The following is a 26,036-nucleotide window of genomic DNA, read 5'->3' as shown; positions in this document are numbered from 1 at the left end:
TGACAGCCAATGTTTGGGATCCACTGCTTGTCAGTCTCAACCAGGTAGCGTAAAGCTTTGGAGGACAGAGACTCTGGTTACCCTCTCACTGCCTAGGACAGAGCGGGCACTTCACAAGTCTGAATTGAACGCGCCCGTGATGTGAGGGAACCAACAGCTGCCACACAAGCCTCAGGCCCGGAGCTGTGCTGAGGAGACCAGAGAGTTCTGGAGTTTCCATTGGGCTCCTTGCATTTCCAGGGACATTTGGCAGCAGCCTTCAGGGATGGGGAGGTTGCCTTTGGATCTGTAGATTTAGGGCAGAGCTGGTCTTCAGAAGCACCTCAGTGAAGCCTGCTCACTATGGAGAGAAGTTTGTCCTGGCTCCACTCTCCCCTGGGGTTCTGATCATACATTCCAGGTCCTTGCATTACCCCTACCCAGTTTTCACTCAGGCTAAATGAAGTGGTTTTGTTTTGGCTTCAATTGAATTCTTAGATTGTAACACTACCGTCCACTGAATACATGATATGCTGCTCTGAACTTGGTGCTCTGTGAGACCTGAGTGGGTCCCATCCTGCAGAGAGTCCCTGCACAGGGCAACCGGGTCCCTCACAGCACCCGCGGCTAACACACAGCCCTGGTTAGAGGTGTCTTCCCTGATTTCCAAAGCAGCAGCTCCTAGGCTGCCTTGGCTTCTTCCTGGCACCCAGGGTGTGCCCCAGCTGCCCCAGTGCCCCAGGCTTCTCTTCCTCACCCTGGCACATGGCACTCCCCCCAACCCCAGCTGTCACCACAGGCTCCCGGCTCTTTACCACCTCAGTGCCTGAGGCCCCGGTCTCAGCAAGACTCGAGCCTGGGTCTCATCCTTGCATGCTGTTTCCAACCCGGCATCTGGCTCCTTCCCCCGCAAGCCTCCGGAGCCAGCAGTCCCCTCCCCCCACGCCTGACCTCAGAGCACAGAATCTATTGTCCTCCTCCATCCCAGCCAACCCCCCAGCCCAACGTGACAGCTCCGCCATTACAGATGCACATTCACAAACAGTTCATTTACATAGAGCACAAGGAAAACTGCTCTGTCTTCAGAAAAAGAGGAGACTCCACTGCAGAAGACCCTGAGGTGAGGGCGCCTCCTGCCCCTCCCTTCTCCTAGGCATTTCTGAAGGGTGTATGTGTGTGTTGGGGGCGGGGGGGGGGGGCGGGCAACAGAAGCCGAGAGATGGGAGGGCAGAAATCAGGTTGGTGTGTGTGGGTGAGGTGCTGGGCACGCACCTGTTATTTAGTTCCTGTACTTTGTTGTTGTTGTTGTTGTTTTAGAGTAGTTTATTTTCTATCTATATATGTCATTGTGAAGTCTTTAGGACTTGTGTTTAAAATTCTGCCCAGTCCCAGCTTGCACTGTTACCCCCCCCCCAGACACACAGACACACACACACACACACACACACACACACACACACACACACACACACCATCTACTTTTTATTCCAATGACTAGCTGGCAGCCAAGGCTGCAGAAAGGCAGGATGCACTTTTGGGAAGCCTCTGAGTGAAGAGGCTTCATAGCCTGAATCCCTTTCAGAATTTCAGAACTTAACCCTTATTGAGCTGAAGAGTAGGACACGTGGACATTTGGCAAATGGCGTCATTTCCCCGTGAAAAGTGGGGGTGACAATCTGACCTGCCTTGAGTTTGGAGGAGGGGCCATGAAGAGCATGGTGCCCTGCACAGGGCTGTGTGTGTGAGAAGGACCCGTCAGGCTGAGCATTGCTGAGGTGGAGGAAATGGGGAAAGCAGACAGATGCTTGGCCCACTGGCCTTCTAGGATCCCTAGTTCTTTTCCAATGCAGCCTGGCTGTGGGCAGAAGAGAGGGGTCACATGTTCCCTTGTCGGGTCATGTCCTTTGCTAGAAATGGAACCTTGCCTTCTTGTTCCATTCTCCATCTGTTACATTCTCCCTCCAACCACCAGCCCCACTAGGTGACAGGATTTGGACCAGGCTAGGCCAGGGCTGGACAGTCTAGGGACCTTGTAAGGCAGCAGTGATGAACATGCCAGGTGTTATGCTGAGCTCCATGATCTGCCCTCTGACTTAATCACCCACTTTGTGCTGTCTAAGCCCAGTAAAGTTCTCTGAATCATGTTGGGATCCATTAATGATGTCTGCCATGGGTGAAGCCAGGGGAACATCAGAACTCCATTTGTCTTCTCAGCCTGGCGCTGTGGAGAACAAGCAGGAGGAACTCTGAGATCAGGCTGGGGCTCTGGTGGGTTTCCAGGGGAAGAGATCCCTCAGTGGACATCCATAGAACGAGTTGGCTGAAGAAGGCTAGGCAGGACGCTCTGGGCAAGAAAACAACATGGGTGTGAGACATGAAACTCCATGGTGGGCAGGTGGGTGTTAGGAGCGCAAGGCTGGAGGCAGAAAGAAATAGAAGCTGAAACAGAAAGGGAAAAAAAAAAAGGCAACAAGTTAGCACATGTAAGGCAACAAGTTAGCAGGAATATGGGAGTATGGCTTCTGGAACTCAGAGTAAGTGCACAGTAAGGGCCATTACTACTGCTGTTCTGCTGTATCATGATGACTAGCTAGCCTGTCAGCAAATGCTTCCCGGCTGGCAGGCAGAGGGCAACGCCCACTGAGGACCTAGTGGATATGGCTCAGTAAGTCCCTCATTGACTTATTGGCAGAATGATCAATAATCAGTCGATGCAGGGAGAGTCCAGCCAGAGCAGGTGACAATATGTCAGGAAGAAGACATGGTAGCAGGATGAACAGTACCCCAAGTACAAATTCTGGCCATCTCTGCTTTTGATTGCTCTGGGTGGTCCTCTGGGTTCCACCAGGATCCCTGGCAGACTACCCACACTAGGTTAGGATTCTAGTAGCTTCTCTCTGTCCGTATCCTGGAGGGGAGGCTGCCTCCCCCACACAAGGGGAAAGCGTTGTTGCACAGAAGGGCCGAGTGGGGCTCTGTCCACTTGTTTCTTGTCAGTTCCGGTGCCGGTGTTGGGGCGGCTCAATGGAACTGCATGGTCCCCTCTGCTTTCTAGGATCTAAAGACTTGGCCTGATCATTGCAGGTTCTTTGTGAGTATGAGCTGAGTAGGAATGACATGGGGACCAGGGGACACTTAGTTGAGCCTCGTGGTTATAAACCTTCACTTCTCTACCCCTATTCCAGGGGCTTAAGCGTTCTTCTCTCTCCAGCCAAAGGGTAGGCCACTGCTGTCCCCCTCCTCACTGAGGAGGAAGCACTCAGCCTAGGATGGCTCCTGATAGCACCGTTTCCTGCCTTCTCTGCCTACTTTCCCAGCGCCTGCCTGGGAACCACCCCCAGCTAGGCGCCCTTCACGACTTAACTTTACAGGATGGAGCAGCTGCCTTTCCCCAGTCTCTCCAGGCTCTTCTACACAGGATGGCTTTCTCTCTCCTTCCTTCTCTCCTCAGGGTGCCTGTCTCTGCTCCCCACCCACCCCTTTCCCTGCCTAATTGAAGAGGCTCCACCCGGCAAAGAAGATGAAAGCTTTATCTTCCAAGTCCATCCCGGAGCGTGTTAAGATGATGGATGAGCTTCCAGACTCGCTTGCTCCTCCCAGTAGCATTAACAAAATTGGCTTTCAGGCTCCCAACTTCCACGTTGGAGAGATGGGCTGCACACATGGGATGGGAGACCCAAGCGTTGGCACTTGAAGGTGAGCATTAAAATGGTTTTAATGCTGCATTTAGGCTTCGGATTCCCTGTGTGTGAGCCGGTCTCGTTGCTGGCCCCGCAGACTGAGATGAATGATGTTTGTTAAAAAGCTCTTTGGTGTGGTCTGATTGGCCATTAGTGCTCAGCGTGAGTGGCAGTGCTGGGGCCCAGATTCTGTGGCTGGTTGGGACTTGTGGGAGATCCTGTCACTAGCATCCCTATTGGTCATGACCGAGTCATCACCTCTGTTAGGTCCCTCCAACACTGACTAAAACTCAGACTTTCAAGAGTTCTGAGATAATGTAAGTATGAGGGTCCTGAGTTGGAATTCTACTTCTGTGACTCAGTTGCTGGCCGAACTATGCAAATTTTTTCCTCTTTGGCCTTCAGCAGCCTCCGGCTATGGAACAAGGGGTACCTGGCTGTTACGGGTTGAATTGTGGCTCCCTAAAATTTGTTTGTTGAAATTCTAGTCCCGAGTACCTTAGACTGTGTCCTTACTGGAACCTTGGGTCTTTACAGGGGTAATCAAGTGTAAATGACATTGCCAGGGTCCTGATAAAAAGGGGACAATCTGGAGAGACAGAAACACACACGAATCTTGTATGAAGATGAAGGCAGAGGTTGGGGTAATGTGTACGGAAGCCTAACATTGCTCAAGATGGCCACAAACGACCAGAAGCAGGTGTGAAGAGGCCTGGAAGCTGCCCCAAGGGCTCCCTTACCATCCTCTAAAACCTTGATCTGGAACTTTGGTCTCTAGAAGCTGCCATTCAAGCTGCTCCAGCTGGGTGCTTTGTCACATCAGTTCCAGGAAGCTAGGACACTGGCTGGAGCCACACTCCCCGAGAGCCTCCCTAAGTTCTACTCTAGGATGTAGCATTAGGGACCAGCAAGAATGGCACAGCCCGTGCAGGGTGGTGGTGGTTTCTGCTGCTCTGCTGCTCCTGGAAAGCCTGGAAGATGGGAGCCAGGATGATGGGACATGGGGACAGAAGTCACCCGCTATCTCTATCACTATATGAAAATGGCTGAAAGGGTCCAGGAGTCTGGAGGAAGCTGCTAGACTCTGGGGACAACTGGGTGAAGGATGGATGACATCCAAAGCAGATGTGCCTCGGGAGAGCTCTGGTGTTGGGTTTAGGGTCCACGGTTCAAGGCTGAGGACCAGGATCTCTGACATAGGAACCTAAGTGAAAAAAATCAGGTATGTCTGTCCTGTGCTGGTGGGAAAAGGCTGAGATAGCCGCGGTTTCTCCATCCTTCCAAGTCAACTCTTTTCTTTTTCTCCCAAACAAAAATTATTCTCTCTGGACTGGGGAGATGGCTCAGTCTATAAAGTGGCTTGTACAAACGTGCCTCAAGTTTGATCCCCAGCACACCTGTAAGAAGCCGGGAACGGTTAGCATGTGCTTGTAATCCTAGCTCTGGAAAGAGGCAGATTCCTGGGGTTCACCAGCCAGTCTAGTCTAGGCTAACTGGGGAGCCCCAGTCCAATGATGGAGCCTGTCTCAAAAATACGGATGGCTCCTGAGGAGCAACACATAGGTTGTCCTCTGGGCTCTGCACACACACTTTCACACACACACGCACACTTCTCATTATAAGAAGACTTTTCTACTTGGAGGGTGTGTCACGGGAAATAACGTTAGAATCCTCCTACATCTGGGGATGTGGAACACAGACACATCAAACCGTTAAGCTCTGTGTTGCCTTCATTCAATCAATCCTGCTGACCCTCCTGTTTCTGCATATCTCCACTTACAGAGGAGGAAAACGAGGAGACACCGGGAAGCGGCCTAATTTACTCAGTCACACAGATAGTATGTGGTAGTGCTTGCATTTGAACTTGGAGAGTCTGATTACAGACACTGAAGTAACCAAAGGCCTAGCATGCAGGGGACTGCACTTCATGATAGACTAAGACCTGGGAGATGAAATGACATCACAGAATCCCCTGAAAGAACGAGGGGTGATCATGATGTCACTGGAAGCTTGGTCCAAAGTGTCCTGCTGATTGCAGGCAGAATGTATCTGTGGATGCTGTTTATTCGACAGAAGTTTGGGTGGCTGAGCAAGAAGTGTATGCTCTTTGGTCCCTGGGAGGTGAGCTGGAAGACAGTGTCTGCTTGTGGGGACCGGAGATGGATAGGCCTGGCGGGTGACTTCTCTGCCACCCCTCCCCCACAGCAGGTAGCACCAGCTGTATTTGGCAAAGCCAGGAGGAAAGGCCAATCAGCTCAAGTGAGCTGGGCTGCGCTGGGGCTGGGGATTGCTTGGGATTGCTCTTGCAATCAGGGCATTTCACACAGCAAATTGTGGTCATTTAGGCTCCTCTAGGCGAGCTTAATTTCAGGCCCAAGCATGGAGGATATTCAGAGACACAATGAGGTAATTTCACATTTTAAAGCAGAGAATGCAGCGTAAATTAGTAGAAAAATCATGACACTTATAAACCCTTTCTAAAGATGTATTGTTCCCTTTTCTTCTGGGAGAAAAAAAATCAGCGTCTATTAAGATTGAATTAACCACTGGAGGAGAATTCCTCAGACGGCCAATTCATAAGGAGAGATCTATTTTAAACTTGGTCGAAAAGGCTTTTGCAGAAAGTGGTGGGAAGAGAGTTCCCAAGGAGAAGCAGGTGTTCTCCCAGCAGGCCCTGCACCTGAGCAGGGAGCCCAGGGCCTGCTCAGGCCTAGGAGCCTGGGTTGACCCCCTCTGGGTATTGCCTTGAGTGGTTCAATGGCTGAGGTCAGGTGCCCCCCTTCACCCCCAGGAGGAGGATTCAAGAACAAACAGTACACTTGGGAGGTGAAGGAGGGGGGGAGGATGTGGGATGCTGAAGGAAAAGCAGCCACCCCAGGCTGCAGCAGGCCAGCTCCCTCTCTAGGCAGCTGCTGCTTTGCCCCACCAGGCAACCCGGGATCCTGCTGCATGGATCATGTGTTCTAGAGTCAAGTCCACAGGTCAAAAGATCCCGGCTGCTGTCGCACCCATCCCAAAGCCTTTGAGGAAGGCTGCCCCACTCGGATTTCCTTTTTGACTTTACCTTGATGGTGTGGAGTGCGGTGCGGCTGAGAGCAGGTGGAGAGTTAGGCTCCTGGAAAGTGGTTCAGGGAAGGGCTGCTGGGCTGCTGTTATCCCAGCTCCAGCCGCAGGGTCTTTCTTGGGGTCTAGCCGACAGGCGCCATGTCTGTCTTGTGTCACTGAGAAGAGCTCTGAGTTTTAGTGTTAGCTCCTTTCCCAGCAGACTGCCACCTTAAGCTTGTGTGTCTCTCTTTGGGTTTCTGGGTATCTGGGGAGAATTTTTTGAAGTTTACACTGGAATGATGCCTTAGATGGCAGAGGAGGAGAGGGAAGAGGGACAGGCTCCGTCTGATTCTCTGGCTTTTCCAGTGCTCAGCCGAGGCTCCCAGGCCTACAGACTCAGTCATGCTTTATGAATGGAGCTGAACTTGGGGGCTAAGAAGCAGCGCTCTGGGGAGATGGATAGGTCAACACCCGGCTCCTGTGCAGTGGCTTTTCTGAGCCTGTGAGTGGTGAGCAGGTAGCGGGAAGAGAGATGGCCTCAGGCCTTAGCCCCAGTCTCAGGACCTTGGACATCAGAATCTTGTTTTATTTTTAGGATGATGTCTATCTGAAGGTGAATCCATCCCAAACCCGATGAGTTTATTTCCATATGGCAAACATTTGTACATGAGGCAGGACACCCCTTCACTTCCTTAGCCCTCCCTGCTCTATTTTATCCCGCAGTTAAGATCAACCTTCTTAGTTTGCAGACCTTCTCATGGAGAAACCTGCAGTGCTAGAACGTTCCTTGACACGCACCCCCCCTTTACAATAATTTTCCAAGTCATTTTTTTTAAGATAAATAAATTTTAATATTGATCAGAAGATTTAGATGATAGAGCCCTGGAGCCCGTCTCCAGATGTGGGATGCAGAAGCCACCAGCTGTCCAGGATGCTGTCCCTCCTGAACGCTACCTGCGCCTCTGCGTCCGCCAAGCCAGCCGCCTCTCAGGGCCTCATCCAGCCTTCTTGACAGCCAAAGGCAGGGAAATGGCTTCTCTGAGAGTCGGCTTTCTACAAAGACAGAAATAATCAGGTTGACCAAAGGGGAAAAAAGGGAAAATTGAGCATTATGAGGGCGATAATTCAGTAGGTGTCAGCCTCAGAATAATCGAATCCGATGACATTTCCTGCTACAGGAAACAATAGCAGCTAGCCCGCTGCCCGTCTGATTCATGTCTGGTTCATGTTTAACAAAACAAGGGCAAGGGTCACGCAGCCACGAGCCCCATAAATAACCCGTTAATGGGATTTCCAAACAAGCTGTCCTCAAAGTGGCTTTCCGTCTCACTGAGAGAATATTAAAATGCAAATGGATTCGGGCTGTGTCTTCATAAACAACCGTGTTCATTTAACCTCCGACCTCCCCGCTTAACTGCCCATTCCAGCAATTTGTACGGGGCTCCTCGGCCGCCGGCTCCTGCGGTAATTCAGGGAAAGTGCATTAAAGGAAAGGGTTACAATTTGCGATGCTCAGTTAATCACGCTATTGAGATGTTTATGGACAGAACCGTTTCCCTCCTCACACTTGTCTCAGGCCTTCTGCCCCTGCCAGACCCCAGGCAGCTGGCTGCTCGCTTTTGTTGTCTGAGGAGCTGTTGACTGTGGGTGCTGCACTGGCATGGGGTGGGTAGGTTTCCCAGCTCAGAGAGGCTCCTCCTCCTTCCTCCAGTCATCAGCCTGCTCCCTCTCGGACGTTGTTAGATGCTTGAGGGTCTAGGTCAAAGTCCTCGGTTAAATGCCCCTCCCAGTTGGCAGGCTCCAGATTCAGTTTCCTGGGTGAAATGGCGTAAGCACCCCTAGGCTTCTGCCTGTCACTGTGTGTTTCCTGCAGCTCTGCCCTGGCACAGGTCTGGCAAAGGGCTCTAGCCTGGAGCAGATCTCTGAGATGCTCCTGGAACGTCTGCTTCCTCACTGGGTCCTGGGCATCTTTCTAGATGAATCTTGCCCAAAGAGAACAAGGGTGAGGAGTATGAGACAGTGAGCAGGGTATGGGAGCAACTAGCAACTGGGTTGGCCGAGTGGCTATGTTATCTCCTGAGTGGCCTGGACAGGTCATGTGTGTGTGCTGTTCTGATCGTGGACTTCTCAATTAGATGTTCTCAGCTGATCCATTTGACTCTGACACCAGGCGCAGAGTAGGACTTCAACATTACTGATGAAGATCCAAGGGAGCAAGGACTTGTTTGGGATCATCTAAGAAGCAGAAGGTGACATGAGCCTGTGAACCTGGTGTGCAGGAGATGCCAGTGTCTGTGACTTTTGTCTAGAGAGCAGGGAGAGTCTGTTGGAACCCGGAGAGATTACTCTCTTGGTAAGAAGTGTTCTGAGGAGGTGAAGCCATGACAGGGAGAGCCAATGGGGGTGGGGGAAGGTGCTTGAGTCAGGGTCACCTGGGCGGATGGCCTCTCTTCGCAGAGCTGAGCGTTTGTGTAGCTCTCCCAAGAAAGCATGTTTTTGCTCAGGTCTTTCCATTCTTTATAAGAAAGGGAGGGGGTACCCTAGGCCATTTCTCCAGGTCACTAAGCAGGTTCCCACATAACAGATGAGAGAAGTCTCCCACTCTGCCTTGCTTTCCTGCTTGGTCATCTCCAGCCTGCTTCCGGTCATCTGTCTATCTGCAGATACCAGCCCAGGAAGAAGGAGGTGGGGCCACCAAGCCACTGGGGACATGGTCTTGCCTTGCTCTTTCTCCCAGACCATGGACTCCCTCTGTCCTTCTCTCTTTCCTTCTGAGTAACACCTTCCCACTCTGTGGTGCTCTTTATCCAGGTATGGTGGAAAGCAAGTGTCCTAGGAAGAAAGTTAAGCTCATGGTGTTGTCCCACATTTCCTGTTTGCCTCTCTCAGGCATTTTTTATTTTTGCTGTCTTTTGCTTCCTCTCCTTGATTTTGTTTTCTGTTCTTTTTGTACCTATTCTGGAATGCTGTGTGCGTGTGTGTGTGTGTGTGTGTGTGTGTGTGTGTGTGTGTGTGTGTGCACATGCGTGCACATCCGTTTGCTAGAGTGCAGCAGCCAGAGGAAATCATTAGACGTCTGATCTATCACGTTCCACCTTATTCTCTTGAGACATGTTCTTCACTGAGTCTGGAGCTTGCTGGGTTTTAACTGGCTGGGAAGTCCTAGGAATGCTCCTGCTTTTGATCTGCTGCTGGAGGGATGGGTGCCCATGGTCACGTCCAACTTTAATGTGGGTACTGGGGATTCAAACGTGTGTCCTCTTTGCTCTTGGCCACCGGGACATCTCACCTTGGATGCTCTCTTCTTCCTGTACTACTGTCTCTTTCTGTTTGGTCTCTAATCAATTAAGTAATTAGTACATTATCCCACTGCATAGTACAAGCCTTGAACTTGTGACCCTTCCGCCTCAGCCTCTTGAGTGCTGGGTTTGCGGTTGTAATCCTATGCCAGCTCACTTTCTTTCTCTCTTTGTTTCATTTATTCATTTCTCTGTGCATGTGTCTGTCTCTAAGCACACACTGTGTATCTGTGGGGCTGTTGGGACGGCTCATTGAGTAAAGGCGCTTGCTGCACAAGCCTGGTGACCCAAGTTCAATCCCTGGAACCCGTGTAAAGGGGGAAGACAGAGGGACAACTCCACAAAGCTGTCCTGTGTCCTCCACACATGCTCTGTGGTGTGTGTGCCCCACCCCCACACATCATATACAAACCGTAATAATAAATAAAGATAGAAGAGTATCCCACTGTGGAAGAGCAATGACCCTTTACGCCATTTCTTTTTCAGCCATGCTTCAGAGGAATCAGAGAGGAGGGCTGATTGAGAGGTAGCCGCAGGATGTTGATGGCCCTGTTTCCTAATAAAATAGGAAGTAAGGTTGCCCCGCTTGCTGGGTGTGATGGTCATTAGGGAGAGAGAGAACAGATGAAGGTCTGGACAGGTCTCAGAGGGTCATCTAGACAGCACCCCACCCCACCACCATGGCCGTGAACTTGTGAGAAAGCCACCTAATCAGGTTAGACAATTTCCGGAAGCACCTTTGGGAAGCGTGGGAACTAAGAAGGTGAACACTGGCTCACCAGGAGTGGGCTTCTTTCAAGGGTGTGATGGAAGGATGAGGGTCAAGGGTATCAAAGAGAGGACAGGTGACTGCTGGTGGGGTCCTCGGTGGGACTGGAGGAGAAGGAGAGGCAGGGAGGGCCGAGCAGGAAGAGGCGGGGAGGAAACAGCTGGCAATGTTGTGGAAGTGAAGAGCCAGTGCTGTGGGTAAGACAGTGAGGAAGAGGGATGTGGTGGTGCACATACGCAGTCCCAGCACTGGGGAGGCAGAAGCAGCCGTATCTACATGAGTTCAAGGCCAACCTGACCTACAGAATAAGTCTGGGCCAGCTAAGGCTCAAAATCAGACAGACAGGCAGTAAGGGAGCAGCCAGCTGGGGGGGGGGGGGGCTTAGTTGAGAGAATGGGGGGGGAGACTGCCTGTTTTCTGGGTGTTGTTGCTCAAAACAAAGGTGCAGAATGGGAAGATCAGGGATGTGCCCCAATGCATCCAAAGACCCAGAGGCTTGAAGCAACCTCTGTCCACCATTGTTCCCAGATCTAGCACCAGTTGGATGGTTCGGGGCTTAGCTGATCTTGGCTAGGCTCACTTCTGCATCTGAGGTGTGCTGGAGTGTGGCTTGGAGCTGGCTAGTCTCAGCATTTCTAGGGGTGGGCTGGCCATGGATTGAGCTGAGGGTGACCAGATGCCTGAGTTTGGATCCCTGGGACCCACGTAAAAACTTGGACACAGTGGGGAGATAGAGACAGGGCTCTGAAGGACCCTCTGGCCAGCCAGGCTAGCTGTGCTGGTGAGCTCCAGCTTCGGTGAGAGACCCTGTCCCAAATAAGGTGGAGAAGTGACTGAGGAAGACACCTAATGTCAACTGCTAGTCTCCACACGCACACACAACAGGCAATAAAAAAAAAAAAAAAAAAAGATGACCATATTGGGAGCTGAAACCCTCAGAGGTGTGTGTGTGTGTGTGTGTGTGTGTGTGTGTGTGTGTGTGTGTGTGTGTGTGTTTGTACATGATCTGGATGTGCGGATGGAGAAGGGAGTCAACCTCTGATGGGGTGGGGAGGCTTTGACAACCCTGAGTAATAATTCCCAGTGCTTTGCAGATTCCTGCATTAGCCATTCAGTCCCTTCTTCCCCGTGCCCCTTCCTCCTGCTGGTAACTGACAGAAGGTCACGGCCAGTCATGACGCTGCCCAGGGGAAGGCTGCCACATCAGCTCTTTCTTATTGACTGGACTGTCTTCACTTTCTTTCACTCAACAAGTAATTATTGGGCATCAGTCATGCACCAGGCTCTGTGTGGGGGACAAGCCAGAAGACACTGTCTCTGTCCTTGGGGAACTTAAAATTTAGACATGACAGCTATGGGACACACACACACTCACACACACACACACACACACACACACACACACACACACACACACACCCTAAACACACCCTAAACCCAGCACCCACAGATATTTTTTGAATGAAAACATGCTAATACACTCTCTGGCTTGAAAAAAATCCACAAACTTTGAAACTGTCTTGATCATTTAGTCTTTTTGCCTCAAATTCTGGTAAGCTTGAGATTTTTCTAAAATAAAAAAATTTTTAAAGTATTTACAGGCTGAGGGAATGGCTTGACTCATAAAGTGTTTGCCACACGAGCGTGAGGACCTGAGTTTGGATTTCCAATACCCACATAAATGCTGGGCAAGGTGGCACACATCTGTAATCCCAGTACTGGGGAGATGGGGACAGGTAGGTCTCTGGAGCTTGTGGTCAAAGCCAAGTTGGGAAGCCAGGCCTCCTACTTCATGCTTTCCAGAGAAGCCAGGATACTCTCAGCTTCTCCAGCCATGATCCCAGAAGCTAAAGATCATGGGCAAGAGTGTGTCCTGCGTTGGCTCAGATGCAGAGACTACATTGTCCCTTCCCGGGCAGCTCTGCTCGGAGTTAGGTGAAGGGCTATGCTGAGGACAGAGGCGGAGCGGACACATCCCTGGCTGCAGAGAGCCCAGTTTGCTTGGGGGAGGCAGATGCCACAACAGATGACTGACGTAAGGGGCCGTGAGAAGAACGGAAGGAGGTAAAGCGTTTGCTTCGTAAGTTTGAGGACTTGCGTTTGGTCCCAGAACAAGTGAAAACGCCAGGTGTGGTGGTTTACAATCCTAGGCTAGAGAGATGCAGAGAGGAGGATCCCTGGGACTCACCGGCCAGCCAACAAGCCCAATTGGTGACCTTGTCTCAAAGCAAGTGCTCCTGAGGATGGCACACCTAAGGTTGTCTTCTGGCCTCCACATACATGTAGACATACATGCATGTGAGCTCCCACATATGCACACCTTCATGAACACACACAAACGTACAAACACAAAAAGACGAGCCCCAGATGGGACACCTCTGAGGTTGAGGGGGTATTGTCGAGGGGATGATGGAAGGACCGAGGGAGCTGGAGGATGGAGGAGTGTGGTAGGATGCTGTCATTTGGATATGACATTGCTGTTACAGCCGTGACAGCCAGAAAGGGTAGGGGGAGGGACTAGCTGGGAAGAGGAGGTTGGGGAGTGGGAAAGGATGGGGGAGGGTAGTGGGGTGAATATTATCACAGTGCATTGTACACAAGTATGATACTACAAAAATTTTTAAGTGGCCTGCCAGGACTCACACACCCCATCACCCAGCACTGACAAGTGCTAGTCTCATTCTTAGTTGAGAGACTTCCCTTCGTAATGAAAGACAGTGGACTCGGAGACTGGTGGCCCTGCGTGGTACTGAGAACAATGATGGTCAAGGGCTCAGTCTTTTGTTTTGTTCTTGTTTTTTCGAGACAGGGTTTCTCTGTGTAGCCCTGGCTGTCCTGGATCTCACTCTGTAGACCAGGCTGGCCTCGAACTCACAGAGATCCGCCTGGCTCTGCCTCTCGAGTGCTGGGATTAAAGGTGTGAGCCACCGCCGCCCGGCAAGTGCTCAATCTTAATCGTGACATTTATTCCAGCCCCTCTAAGACTCAGGGAACATCTTGGACGAAGGGGTGGAAAGAACGTAAAAGCTGGGAGATAGGGTGAAGAGCTACAAAACCCTTTCCTCGGGGCAGGACACAGCCATTGTAAACATGATCTCACGGGAGCCGTGATTGCCTGCACCGGCCTGTACAAAATGGGGCCTGTCAATAGTCAGTGATGGATCAAGGAAGGGCTCACAGGGGCCCCATTCCTCACTGCTGAACAATTGGCTACTGATGGGTTCTGGGGGAGGAGAAACCATTGTCTTCGGCTGCATGCCTGCTGGGAAGCCCACCAGGCTCCAGAGAACAGTCCCAAACCCGCGGTTGCTTGGACAGCCCTAGTTCTACTCGGTGGGTCCTAAAACAAAACCAAAAGATATGAATGTGGGGTTGATGGGAGATTAGAGAGTGTCAGGATGACAGTAACAGACAAAGAACACTTTAACAAAGCTACTGAAATGATTAAAAATAAAATAATAATAATAACAATAAAAAAGACCCAGCACTCAGGAGGTAGAGGCAGGTGGATCACCGTGAGTTCTAGGCCAGCCAGAGCAACGTAGTGACACCCTGTCTCAAAAACAACTAAATGAAAAACAACAACAAACAAAAATAAAACAAAGAAAGAAGAGAATAAGAGACGCCCGGCTGTAGAAACCAGAAGCCAGGAAGGGCTTCATTTGGATGGGGGCCTGGGCTACAAAGGTGGGCAAGCCTGTGTCTGACCAGCTGCCCCAGTGGGCAACAGGATGAGAGTGGGACAAGCGTGCTCAAGGAGGGTCCTGGAGCAGGACACACACAAGTGGTCACAGCAAGAGAGGAGGCCAGGAGAGCAGGTCAACGTGGGCTGGTGTCAGGCTTTCGTGAGACTGGCTAAACAGCCTGGGCTGTATCCTGACTAGCCACCAAATGGACATGCAGGGGACTCTAGAGCACGCCAATGAAGCATGTGTTTGGTGTATTTGATACGGCTGTTACTTAAATGGCATCCACGTGACGGTCAATAGTTGGTATTGCTACATTGGGGGACTTCCAAACACGCCCCACTGAACCTCCTCTCCTCTTAACCCCCAGGTCTCTCCCATCTTTCCTCAGTCTCTTTCCAGCAGCTGGCTCATCCCCAAGCCTCCCCCAGCCTCCCTTCTCAGGGAATGGAGCTCTCGGCTGTCCACCGTACCCATGACTTGTTTTATAAGCCACATCGAAAGCCCCTTTTGGGATGGCGCCATAGAAACGTCTGAGTCTAAGCATCATGGGATGATTGTGGGCACCAAACAGGTGCTGTAGACCGAGATGAGTCAGCGTGGTCCATCTTGGATGGCTTCTACTCCATGAGGGCGATGGGCAAGGAACCTGGGAATCTTACCCAGGTCTGTAGGAGAGTCTGAAAAAAGTGTGCCAGGGATGAAGGTACCAAGAATGAACACCTAATCCGGCACAGGGAAGACAGCCATCTTAGGTCAGGCTCCCTGGAGGTGAACTGAGCTGGAGATCTACAGGGTCGAGGGTGGAGGATGGGGGTGGAGGTAGGGGATAGGGATAGAGGTGGAGGGGCGTCATCTGGAGAACCACACCTGTGGGAGTCCAGGGATGCAGGCTGGAGGGAGAGGCTTGGCTACTGTGCACCTACACCAGAGCCTCAGCAGACCCACAGGGGAAAGCCAGAGTGGTCTAGGAGTGAGGTAAGGGAGGTGAGATTTTATACTTCACACTACACAGTCTTTGGACAAAGCTGTCTGGGGAGAAGGCGTAACCCCAAGGGACTTCCTCCCAGAAGCTGGGGATAAATGCTGCTGTAGTTTAGATCCTGACTATCCTCTCTAGTCCCATGTGTTGAAGATTTGGTCCCCATTGATGCTATTGAGGGGTGACAGAGCCTTTCAGAGATGAAATCTAGAGAGAGGTTTTTAGGCCGTTGTCTATAGAGGGGATTGTGGGACCCTAGTCCCTTCTTCTTCCTTCCCATCTCCCCCTGGGCTCTGGGGTGAGTGGGGTTCTCCCCGACGCAGTTCCAGGGCAGGGAATGCAGTCTGCCAGCCTCACTGGAAGCCCGGAAGCCTTGAAGGGCCTCATTTATGAAACCAGCTCTAGACACCTCACTGTCAGGAGAGGTTACCATCTCAGTTACCTTCCAGGATCACGCTAGTTGCGCAGTGATGGTGACAAGATCAGGAAAAATGTGGGCAGATTTTTGCACTTCTGAACTTATTATAAGCATTGGCAAAATGATGGCAGCTAGGCAGAAGAATCAGGAAACAGGTCGAGGGCTGAAAGGGTCCAATAGGCAGTGAACTGCAGGTGAGGTTTAACTCTACTCACTTAACACATATTAACCCCTCATGGTTCATAGCAACCTTTGACGTGAGAGCGATTATTATCTCCATTTTGCAGATGGGGAAACTGAGGGTCAGAGAGATGAAATAACTTGCTGTAGTCCCACAGGGGGCAGGGGGCAGGACCAGGATTTAAACTGAGACTTCCTTTTCAATTTCTGGCTTGGTCAGTTGGGTAGACAGATGGTAGTGTTTTGAGAGGCAGTGCACGGGGAGGACCAAGGTGACATTTGCTTTAGCTGTGCTGACCCTTGACCTCTGTGCACTGTCTGAAAAGACATGTTCAAAGGGCATTGGGCTATGTAGATCTGGCTTAGTGGCCGAGAGAGAGTCGGGTTGGTACCCTGGACAAAGCCATGAGAAGGTGGACTCGGTCAGGAAGAAGCTTGGCGGGTGTGAGGTTGCGGGGGCGAGGGGGGTGGTGGGGAGGCTCTCAACATGGCAGCAGGAAGAAGGGGGTCTGCTGAGACAAAGGCATGAAGGAAAGACTCATAGTTCTAGAGGAAACTAGAAGTGCTGGCTGTGGTGATATTTTGCTTGTGATCTAACAAATAAAGACTGCCTGAAGCTCAGAGTGCGGAGCTAAGACACTAGTTAGCCAGAGAGGCCAGGCAGTGGTGGCCCACACCTTCAATCCCAGCTCTCGGGAGGCAGAGGTAGACAAACCTCTGTGAGTTCAAGGCCACTCTGGGCTACACAAGATTGACCCAGTCTAAAAGAGAAACAGAACCAGGCCGTGGTGGCACACACCTTTAATCCCAAAACTAGGGAGGTGGAGACAGGAAGTGATCTGGCTGGGTGGAGAGAGGAATGTAAGGCGGGAGGAGACAGGAGCTCAGTCTGTTTCAGGCTGAGGAATTGGAGAGGTAAGAAGCCTCTCTAGTGGCCGGTTCCTTTACTGATCTTTCAGCATTTACCCCGGTGACTGGCTCCAGGTTTTTATCATTAAGACCAATTAGGATTTGTGCTACGGTTGTCATGAAGCCAGAGACGGTTGTGTGGTAACAGGCTGGGTGTGCCACACGCTGCAGAGGGCTTCTGCTACAGAGATTGAAATCAGGCTCAAAATCAGAGAGAGACTGATCATCCCCAAAGCCCGTTGCCCTGAAGAAAATGGAGGCTGGAAGCTCAAATCAAACAACTGATTCCTTCACTATCTCCTGGCAGAAAGAGGAGCGAGGGGCTTTAGTCAGCAGACCACAGGCCAAAGTGATCTAAGCTCAAACCAAGAATACAGCAAATGCTGGTGAACATATGCGGGGGGTGGGGAGGTGGGGGTGGGGGATGGGAGGGTGGGGAGTGGGGGGTGGGGTGGGGAGTGGGACGATGCTTCTACACTGCTGGTGGGAATGTAAAATCGGTCCAGCCCCTGTGAGATGTAGTATGGAAGCTCCTTGAGAAACCAGAAAGAGAATGAACATACGATCCTAGTGTACCACTCTGGAGTATAACCCGCAAAAACAGGCCGAGTGCAATAGAGACACACACACATTTATTGCAGCATCAATCACTATAGCCAAGCCACGGAATCAGCTTAGGAGTCCATCAATAGATGAATGGACAAAGAGAATGCATCACTCACACACACACACACACACACACACACACACACACACACACGCACACACACACACACGTATGCATGCACACAATGGAGTACTATTCAGCCATAAAGAAGAATGGGATCATGCCATTTGCATGGATGGAATGGATGGAACTGGGAGACATTATGCTCAGCAAAATGAATCAGACACGAAAATATTAGTGTTGTGTTTTCTCATGTGAAGCTAATAATAACAGTAACAGATGACCTAGAAGCTGTAGAGAGAGTACTGGGGGGGGAGGGGATGGGGTGAGGAGGTGAGTAAGCTAGGGTAGTTAGAGGGAGCAATCAAAGCATGATATATTACATGTATCATGTGAATGTCACCACAAAGCTCCTTGATATGTACAACTCATATGCATGAATAGCTATGGAGATGTTATTATAAACGTTCTTTAAACAACAACAACAAAAAGAATTGAAGGGCTTTCGAAACACACTCTTTGGAGACCAATGGGGCAAATTCTCTGTTTATCAATTCATCCTGGGATTTCCCGAGCGCCTCTCCCTGAGATAGAAATCTGAGCCTTGTCACCAGAAGTGGGGAGACAGATCCTGTCAGCCTGCACCTGGAGAGCCCTGGAGGTGACAGGGCTCTGGCGGGAAGGCAGTTGAGGGAGTGGCCCCCCAGTATGTCTGCTACCCCTGGGCTCCTGCGGGCAAACACCTGGAGCCCTCCCAGCAAGCCCAGGGCTGCCCCAGGACAGCCTGGCCCCCCATTCTGACGCAGATCTGTGTGGCTGCACCAATCCATCCTCATGCCATGCAGCCCACCTCCTGAAGACACCGATGTGCACACCCGTGTGCATCCTGGGCTGCTGCACTCAGGGTGAGTGGGCAGAACAGGAAAAAGTGTTCCTGTTTAGACTAATGCTCACACTTTAGGATAGCTAGCCCAGGGACCCTGTGCCGTCAGCTTCCATCGGCAACTTTGCTTTCTTTCTGATCGAACAAGGACCCAGAGAGCTGGGGACCATGTGTGACCCACTACACACGGGTGCTCACTCACCTGACCCTCGCCATGGTGCTCCAGGCAGGGTCTTATCCTTATTCCCATCTCACATAGAGGGGAGCTGCGGTGTCAAGGGGAAGTTCCGTTGCTCAAGCCTCTATCTGGAAGAGCTGGGATTTGAACCCTGACAGTTGGAGCCTGACCTCTCAGCCACTTTCTCCTCTGATTTCCTTTTCCAGCCCAGTCCTGACCAGGCGGCTTCTTCAGTCACATACCTGCCTACGCCCAGCGTCAAGCAGTGGCTGGTTTTTCTTTAGCTGTGTGAAAGGAAAAGCCTTTGCTGGGCCTTCAAGCTCTCCTTTCTCGGCCTCGCTCTCAGGCCTGGTGACTGGTAGGTAGGCTGTTGAATTGAGCCAGTGTGCCGTGTGTGCCCCTGTCTGGGACAAAGGCGGAGGTCCTGAGGCACCGTATTGCTTTATATCCGAGCACTTCCTCCACTCCATCTTCCCGCCACATCTCACGCCTCTCCCATCCTAATATCCAGGGAATGCTCATGTCCTAAGTGGCTGATTCGGGCAGTGGAAATGTCTGGAAAAGGTAAATGGGGCAGCTGTCCAGCCCTGACAAAGGGCCACCTATGTGCTGACCTTGTGGTTGGCCCTTTGAGGTGAAGGCATCGAGTCTCTGGACTTGCGGAGATGGCAGATGCTAACCTGTTCTGCCTTGACACCAGCCAGGATCTGTAGCCCAACCAAGAAAGCAGGGAGAAATCAAGGCTGACTCCCTGAGGGAGGAGGCGTCTGCACCGAGTCTTTAAGAGCTGGGATTGGAGAAAGTACTCTGAGGTTAAGGAGAGAACAACACTTGAAAGTGCTTTGATGTCTCCCAAACATCCCTCTCCCATAGGCCCCTCCATGCCCACTCTGGGCCGCTGCCATCCCCTGCATCCAGGCAGGGGGGACTTTCTCTGCCAAGGACTGGCTAGCTCCCAAGTCCTCTTCACACTCACCTTAAGCCTCCCTTCCACTGCCCCATGCTGGTTCTGGGGCCCTGCTTGCTGTTCTGAGCCTCCCCCCCACGCCCCCCGAGCCTCCCCCCCCCACGCCCCCCACGCCCACCCCGTGTGACTTGTCAGGTTTCCTGGCTATGGCTTAGGGCACTATTTGCAGGCCCCACAGTCCAGGCTCTGTGTTTGTCCTGCTTACCACGGCATCCTCTGCATACAACAGGTGCTCCATAAATGTCCGCGAATGAACGACTAAGTGCTTGATAAATAGTAGCTAGTCTCATCACTGTCTTGTACACCCTGCTCAACGTCTCCTCCTCTGCCATTGGCTCCTGCCCTGGTTGACTGCCTGGGTTCTAACCCTAGCCCAGCAGTGAAGACTGGTACTGGATGGGCCCCGGGGAGACCAGTAATGTCTCCAGCAGGGCTGTGAAAGCCACAGTGGGCCTGCTCTAGAGTGCTTGTCCCTACTAATTATTACGGACAAGCCTCCTTATTGAACCTCGTCCTCTTATTGACATTCGGATGCATGAGCTGAGGCTGTTGTTTTAAATGTGCTCATTAGCCACACAAATCAGTCCTGTTGACAGAGCGCCTTTGAATTAAGCATCCCGCCGTAGTCATTGGACAAGAAGCAATTTATAATGCCATTAGCAACGCTTTCGAAGGTTACAGGCATCAAAAATTGTTCAGCCGTAATTATTCTTAATGGATACAAGGAATAAACCGACGTAGGACAGCTTTTTCATTAGCCTTCAATCAAGGCTGATGGCTTTGAGAAATGTACAGTAAGTGCGTTTTGGGGAGAAATAATGACGTTCCAGCACCTTTCTCAGGAAAATGCTCTTGGTACACAGCTTAACTTTTAATGGCCTTAATTTGACATAATTAAAAAAAATTTGAATTTGTTTTTTGAAGATCTCGAAGTAAATTATTTGGTTCTCATCTTTAACCCTTCGTGGGAATTGGTGCCGAAGAGCACTATAAGAAGGTGGGGGGACAGTCTCTGAGAGATGCAAGTGTGGAGCCAGGTCTTGCAGGACAAGGGACCCCAGGAAGCGCACTTAGATTCCAGGGCTGAGTCCCAACCCCAGACTTTCTGAGGGACCCTGGGAAGAGTCATGGGCTTTCTGAGTGGCCATGTTTGGGTCTACTTCTGGGGATCTCGTTTGCACCCCCCAGGGAGTGGTCCCGATGGAGAGAGGCAGGGAAGCTGATCTCCGAGGCAGCGTGGGCTAAGAAAGGGTAGAACTGAGGATAAGCCCAGGTCTTGAGCTGTGGAGCCTCAGGAAGGGACTGTTGGCTCAGTCTTGGCTTCTGCATCTGTGAGCTGAGGGTGAACAGTTCCTAAATCTTGGGGCCATTGTGAAGGTTTGGTTAGAAAACTGACAGGAAAGCCAGTGGGTGCCTTGTACGCAGCTGGTGCTGAGGCATGCTCGTTCCCGAGGTTAGGGTTAAATCATCTCACTGTGGTAGCAGAGCCGGTCAAGACTAGCTCACCGAATGTCCTGTAGATGTAATAACGAGGAGATATTTTTGTTTGCTGGAACTTGTCAAGGGAGGACACTGGTTATTGCAGAAGGGAAGCTTTCTTTGGGGACAGGGAGTGGGGACAAGGGGCTTCATGCACCAACCTCTTGACACCAAAGGAAGGACCAGGTGACCTCATCTAAGAACGATGATTCAGTGAGACGAGGGGCTTTGCCTTTGCTGAATGGGGGTACACAAGTTTGGGGCACTGCTGCATTGCTAAACCTGTGAGGAAGACGCTCAAGGAGGGGGCACGGAGTATCTCCTTCTCCACTCTTCATCAGGCTGGGCTTAGCTTTGCCCCAAATAAATGAAAAACAAATCACCCCAGACTATCAAACTCAAGGCAGATCCAAACACAGCCTGCCTGGAGTGCTGTGTGTGGTCCAGACCTGGACTGAGAATGTGCCTACACCGAGGCCCGTTGAGCAACAAGGCCAAGGCATATTCATAAGATAATTGAGATCCCTCAGCTGTGCCTCTCATATTGACTGGCAATTTCGACTAACCTGGGGTCAAGCCAGCAGACCTGGCATCTAGCCTTGGCTCTGCCACTGCCGGGAGTGTGAGCTTGGACACTGTGCCTCCTCCCCTTGCAGAAGACGTCTCACAGGGAAGTGGTGGGGTTGCTAGATGGGTCCCCCTCACACACCAGGAAAACTCAAGCATGGGCCCTCAACCAGGCCTGCCCAAGAGAAGATTGAAAGCCAGTGAAGGTAGGAGAGTTCAGGGCTGTGACTGGGAATCATTGTCCTTCAGCTTAGCATTTTCTGGGATTTGGGGAGGTGGCCATTGTTGCATTTTGATAGACTGTGGGGAATCTATGGTCGGCAGACGTTTTTCTTGGGTTCTACCCATGGACAGACTCAAAGGCAGGTACTGAAGCAGAACCCGGATGCTTGCAGGTCCGCAGGCTCCACCCTTGGAGCCTCTGTCCAGGCTTTGGAACTTGGCCTAAATTTTTTTTTCTTTTTTTCCTCTTTCTCCTCTCTCCCTCGCTCCCTCCCTCCCTTCCTTCTTTTCATTCTCCTTCACTCTCCAACCTCTTCCCTCCCATTTTTTCCTCTGCTCTCCTTAACTTTCATTTCTCTCCCCCCTCTCCTCCCTCCCTCTCCCTCCTTCCCCCATCTCTTCTCTTCCTTTTTCATTCCCTCCATCTTGAGAAATATGATTTTTGGGAGTCTTACATATACACCTAGTATATGAAATAAAGATGGAGCTTGTATTGTTAGAGTACGGTGGGTTCCCTCCCTGCTGGCCCCTCTAGGTTCTTCTGCATACTGATGGACTCCTTCTGGTAAGTTCTTGGCCTTCTCTTGCTGTCTCCTGGTATCTCCCCACCCCTTCCCTCCCTCCCCTCCCCTCCCCTCACTGCTAACTTGACCGTTTCCCAAGTGTGCCAAGTCCTCTTTGCTCTGCTCTAGTGGTGCCCACTTCCTGGGCTACTTTCCCCTTCCTTTCTGCCTGTGAGAGTCCAACACATCCTTCAGGGCTGACTTCAGAGGTTCTCTACCCAGGAAGCCTCGACAAGTGCCATACAGCAACCTTGGGTGTATCTTGAACCCTACCGGTCTTTATCTGCTTATTTCCTGGTCGAAATATAATCCTAACCAAGAGCTCATTGTGTAGCTAGGCTGGTCTTGAACTTGTGATCTTTCTGCCTCTGTCTCCCGAGTGCTTGGATTACAGGTGTGCACCACCAAGCCAAGCTCCAGGAATCTTTATAAACCAGCTAGCTAACAAGCAGCTCCCAGGGTATTTCAGTTAACAGGGCCATGTCTTCCTTCCTGAATATACTGTAAACTCCCACAGGGAGAGGACTGAGCTTCATGTTCAGTGCTGGGCATCGACAGGACATGCTGGAAGGCACTGTCTCTCCTAGAGGACCTGGATTCCAGCCCTTTGGAGTCGAGAATACCACAGATATCTGCCTGTCATGAGATTATGCATAGACCCTTGGATATGCAGGGGATCACCAACCTAAGGCTTCACACAGATAACTCTCATATGACACTTGGCACACAGTGGGCCTGACCCAGTAAAGACCCAGCTCTTGGTGTTCCAAACGGAGAAAGGGATTTCAGTAGGATAGAAGCCCCATTCAGGAAAGCAGCTGGCCCCTCCCCAATCAAAGTGAGTGGCATAGTCCCTCAGCTCCCCACCAGTGTAAAGAGGAAATGTAACTTCTGCCCACCAGAAGTGGGGCACAGGCACTGGGCGAGGCCTCTGGATCAAGAGCGGGCACTCTTTCTTACCGGCATTGAGTGTTCTCAAGTTATTAGCCCTTCACCCTCCTGGCTCAGCCTCATTTGGACTTCTGATAAACACAGTTATCTATGCAAATTCCCAAGGCTGGCTGCCACGCCCCCTCCCCCTGCCCCTGGCCAGGAGCAGCTCTGCCCGAGCACCAGGCTTGTGGTAAGGTGGGACACACTTCCAGTTCACTCATCACATTTTCTGACAAGGGTTCTCAGGTGTGGGCAGATCTCCTATGACTAATAGCAACTTCCTTCCCTTCAGATGGGTTCGGGAACCATCCATACCATTGCCAGGCTGTGGGTACCTGCTCCCTGCTAGCCTCCTGTTGAGGAGGTCCTTAGAGGCCCTTGGAGGAGCCTAGAGTACTGAGACAGTGCAGCATTGGGCTCTGGCAAAGGCAGGGACTGCACAGCTCTCTGGGTGCTTACGATGGATCTTTATACATCTATGGGCCTCGGCTTCCACACCCATCCTGTGGCAGGGGACGGTGGTGGTCGCAGTGGATTGCATCATGTCTAAGGAACTTTCTGAATTTGAGACCTATTCTCTTATTTTTCTGCTGTTAGGCATACAGGAGGGTAGAATCCAATTGTTATGTACAGTCCGGGATGGGGAATGTCTCAGACTCTAGAGAAAAAAATTTTTTTTTTCTTTGAGATAGAGTCTCATGTAGCCCAGGCTAGCCTCAAACTTATCATGTAATTGAGGATGACCTTGGATTTCTGAGCCTCCTGCATTTACCTCCCAAGTGTTGGGATTATAAGCATGTACCACCACGTCTGGTTTAAGGGGTGGTGGGTATCAAACTCAGGGCCTTGTGCATACTAGGTAAGCCCTCGACCAACTAAGCTACAGCCACAGCCCTCCAGGAAAAATACAAGAGGGGCTGTATTCAAAAGCATGGTGGTCACAGTGTGTCCTTCCTGCCATGAGTGACATTACATTTGGACGTCTCTGGAATCAGACAGAGCTGAGTTTAAAAATCCTGTTGTCTCACTCCCTAGTGACATCACCTCGAACAAGTTATTTTATCTCTTTGGGTTTAGATTTCTTTGCATGAAATAGACAGGTGACAGTGATGGAATAAAAGTATACAAAATCCTTCCAGTACAGGATTTAGAACCCTGGATGTGCCGATAAGGGTTGCCTCGTTAGAACTCAGTGTTAATGATCCTTCTAAGCTGGGGGTGTAGCTCAGCGCACTTGCCTAGCTTTCATGAGACTCTGGGTTCAGTCCCTAGCATTACATAAACTGGCTGAGGTGGTACATGCCTATAATCCCAGAGAAGTGGAGGCAGGAGCCTCAGAATTCAAAGTCAGGCATGGGGAGATGGTTCTGATCCCTAGAAGCCATCTAAAACCGTCCAGACATGGCAGGACACTTGTCTGCAACCCCAGAACTCCCGTGAGGAAATGGACAGTGGAGGTGGTAGAAGGTCTGGAAACTTGTGAGCCAGCTAAACTGAGCAACGAGACCCTGACTCAAACAAAGTGGAAGGTAAGGACCGACGTCCGAGGTTGTCCTGTGACCGGCACATGCGCGCAGTGGCACATGTGCACCCCCCAAACAAAGAGAGAAACATTCTAGGTAATTCTTGGCTACATAGGGAATTTGAAGTTAATGTTGGCTAGGGACCCTGCCTCAAAGTAAACCAAAAGGTCCTTCCAGCATTCCTTGGGAGGCAATGAGGACCATCCTGATGAGGTACAAGAAGTTCAGAGCTTAACCTTCCAAGAGGTCAGAGGAAGGCTGGTCCCCAGGCCTTTCTGTCTCCAGGTTCTATACTATACAATGGAGAGCAGCCCACACAGTCCTTGTATTGCCTGTTCTTTACTCAAAACCTGGATAAGCTGGTCCCAGTGTCTGTGGAAATGGGGAGGTGTGGGTACCCAGTAGTACTGGGTAGGATTGTGGGGGAAGCAGCTCTTGTACTTGGGGACTCAGAGGAGGTGGATAGACTGAGACCCATGCATGGAAGTCATCTGGTCATTGTAATTTGGACTTTTGGTGAAAAAAAAAATGAGAAGAAAATAGATTGCAGTCTGTTACAGACCCAGTGACTGCAAATCATTCTGAAAATTAGCTTTCTATGGGAAAATCTATATACTAATTAACTCCGTGGCCTCTCTAACGAGTTTAAGCACAATAAGGCCTCTGAAATATCAAGGCATTTTGCAGCAGCCTTAAATTCTACCTAGGGAGACATGCCCATGGCTTTGGGCTGCTCTCAGGCTCTAGGATGAAAGGGGAATCCTAAGTGATTCAACTCCTAGGGCAGAAGGTGGGAGCTGTGACTTTTGTCTGTCACAGGGCAGGCACAGCAAGCTCCTGTCTGGTCAGGATGGATGCTGTCCCTACCTCAGTGGCCTTGGCTGCCAGCTAGCTGAAGCTAGGACTTCCACTAGTCCAACTGAGGGTCCTCCTCTGAAGTGGACAGGGGCTTGTAGTGGGGCAGTTCTGACTAGAACATTCCTGTGTGTGATGTAAATGGCTTGTCCAGCTGGTAAAGCCACATCACCCTCCAAACCCAGATTGCTCCTCCTGGGTGGTGCCTTCAGACCTGTGGATTTTCCCTATCATGTCTGGTAGACTGCAGCC

The sequence above is a fragment of the Peromyscus eremicus genome, chromosome 2 (assembly GCF_949786415.1).
Source record: "Peromyscus eremicus chromosome 2, PerEre_H2_v1, whole genome shotgun sequence".
NCBI lineage: Eukaryota > Metazoa > Chordata > Mammalia > Rodentia > Cricetidae > Peromyscus > Peromyscus eremicus.
The sequence above is the reverse complement of the archived record's forward strand: the minus strand, read 5'-3'. Positions refer to the sequence as shown.